Source organism: Phodopus roborovskii, unplaced genomic scaffold, assembly GCF_943737965.1.
Source record: "Phodopus roborovskii unplaced genomic scaffold, PHOROB, whole genome shotgun sequence".
Classification (NCBI taxonomy): domain Eukaryota; kingdom Metazoa; phylum Chordata; class Mammalia; order Rodentia; family Cricetidae; genus Phodopus; species Phodopus roborovskii.
In genome coordinates, this window is record NW_026126512.1 from 54,463 (window position 1) to 57,485 (window position 3,023).

Below are 3,023 nucleotides of genomic sequence, written 5' to 3' on the forward strand. Positions count from 1 at the left end.
TTTTTTGCTCTCGTTAATCATCCTCCAACTCAATCTTCCTAGTCCCACAAGTTCTCCTCTCCTCCCCTTCTCTTTCTCCTAACTCCCTCTCCAGTCACTGCCCCCAACCTTTCTGAATATGCTGAGGATATCTTTATTACTTTCTCCTTCTGTGAGCAACCTTTTATGGTATCTCTTGGGTTCCTCCTTGAATCCTAGTTTATCTAGCAGAGTGAATTATAGATTGGTGAGCCTTTGCTCTATGTCTAAAATCCATGTATGAGTGAGTGAATACCATAGTCCGCTTTTTGTCACTGTGTGACCTCACTCAGACTGGTTTCTTCAAGTTCGATCCTTTTGCATGCACATTTCAAAATTACATTGTTTTTTTTTTCTACTGAGTAGTATTCCATTGTGTAAATGTAACACATCTTCTTCATCCATTCTTCAGTTGAGGGATCTTGGAAGCATCTTGGTTGCTTCCAGATTCTTGCTACTATGAATAATGCTGCTATGAACATGGTTGAACAGTTTTCATTGTTACATGGATGTGGATTATTTGGGTATATGCCTAAGAGTGGAATTGCCAGGTCCTATGGTAGACTGATTCCCATTTTCCTGAGAAACCACCACACTGATCTCCAAAATGGCTGTAAGAATTTACCTCTTTATCAACACGTGTTACTCCCTGTCTAGACTCAGGAAACATTAAAGAATACATACAAAGAATATAAGAGCCAGAAGATGAGAAGGTCTACTGTGGAATTCTATGTTCTGGATATGAATAGCTGTCATACTTAAACATTTATAGCATATGTGGTTACTTACATGAAACTTACTTGAGACAAAGTCAGTCAAATTTCTGCCTTACATGCATTTGTGCTCACTAGGGTCTGCTCTAAACAGTGTAGGCCCCACTCTATCTAGTGTAAATTGATGGCAGCTGGGGGAGAACAAATCACTCCTTCTGAAGGTGTACACATTTGTAGATATCCCATTCTTCAGTGACTGGCCACACCCACAGACCTAATGACAACATTTATTGAATTTGGAATTGTCTTGGTATGGATAATATCTTGAGAATAAAATAATTTGGGAAATGGAAAGATTTTTTTTTGTCTTATGGTTTCAGAACACAGTCCATCACTGAGTGCATCAGGCCATAAAGTTGATATCAGGCCTTTCATTATTCTATATGGCTTTACCTGCAACAAGGGAATGCACAGCCAAAAAGGTACAGGAAGGACAAAGGAGGATGGGGCTTACTATCTGTTTGGCAAGTCAACTTATACTCATCCAGCTTTCTTCTACAATTTAGAACCACCTTCCTAGGATGTTCTAGCCCACAATGGGCTGGTCATCCCTACACTTAATAACATTATCGACAAACGCCAAAGACAAATCTGTGTACCTTCTGTTCCCCATAGGTCAGATATTCACAACTGTTCCAAATACAATGAATATGTAAAATGTGGTACAGTGTCCAACAGGTACATCAGCAATGTAACCCCCTACACCTAAGACTAAAAAGAATCACAGAACAGGTGGCAGAAACATTGTAAGAGCCAGAGGACAAAATGTCAATGTCTATAAAATTTTCCATAGACATTAAATGGAAATGTCCCCATTAATCTAAAAACTGGGGTTTCCTGAGCAAAACCAACATCATGATAAAACCAGTTGACATGGTAACATGGATAGGAAGAATCCAAATGTTTCTACTACTAGATGGTGCCTGAGGAGCAAAGGGAGACTAGAGAAAAGCAAGCTGTGACTTCACCTCGCTTCTGTCTGTGACTGAATGAGTCTAATATTTACATTTATTGCCACCAGTCATCTGTTCCTGCAATGGAATTCTGCTCTGCACCTCTGCCAGGCTCAGCCCCACAGCAGGATTTCCTGGATCCTCACATGCAGGTTTGGGTGTGGCTGCAGGTACCTGATGGGAGATGTCATTCTGTATATGTTTCTCTTACTAATTTATGAATAAAGCACTGCTGGCCAATAGGAAAGGAAGATAGGAGGGACTAGGAGACAAGGAGGGAATAGGAAGTAGTAAGGAGGAATCAAGATGGAGAGTCTGGAGAGAACAGAACCACCATTCCTGAGCTCTCGGTAAGACCTCATGGAAATACATAGAAATGGGTTAATACTTAAGGCAAAGCTAGCCGATAAGAAACTATTACCTAGCCAACAGCATGATATCTCATGCAGAGTCTTTGTGTGTTAACTGGGGCTCACGTGGCGGGCAGGACAATACCAGTGGCGGGAAGAAAAACCTTCTTACCTATGGTGCCCACATGGCTAATAACAACTTCCACTTAAAATTTAACAAAAGCTTTAAAAGGGGTGGGGTTTAGAAACAAAGAACAGAGACAAGCAAGGTTTCTAGGTAGCAGCATTTTTCTCGGTTGGACTCTGTTTTGCGAGAGACAAGCAGATATTCAAGCAGCTTCTTTAAGGGAAGGTTCCTGACTCAGCATAAGCGGCAAAAAACCAGGACAGCTTTTAAGAAGCACTGCTAACAATTTATTGGTGTGTACAAGAGTTGGCAATGGCAGTGACCACATCTCCAAGCCGGCAGCATGGTGCTGGATGCAGCATAGACCAAGGTGGTAAGCACAGCTCTCACTGCTGGTGGTAAAAATACCCACCGCCATCTTATGGTAAACTGCAACAGAAACAGCTATGACTTTCATTTTAGCAATGTTGTTTTTACTAAAAAAAAGACTTATGGCCAGAAAAAGATAAACATTTACAGTAAAGGCAGATTCATATTAAGAAAAACCTCTAAAGGTTTACAGTGTGTTTCAAAATATACATAGACATGGGAGGAAAAAAGAAAGAATAAAATGATTTTAAAAAGACAAAGAGGAACTGGGTGTGGTGGCATGCGCCTTTAATCCCAGCACTCAGGAGACAGGCAAGCAGATCTCTTTAATTTCAAAGTAAGCCTGGTATGCAGAATGAATTCCAGGACAGATAAAAGTTACACAGAGAAACTCTGTCTCAAAAAATAATAAAATAACAGATAAAAGAAACAG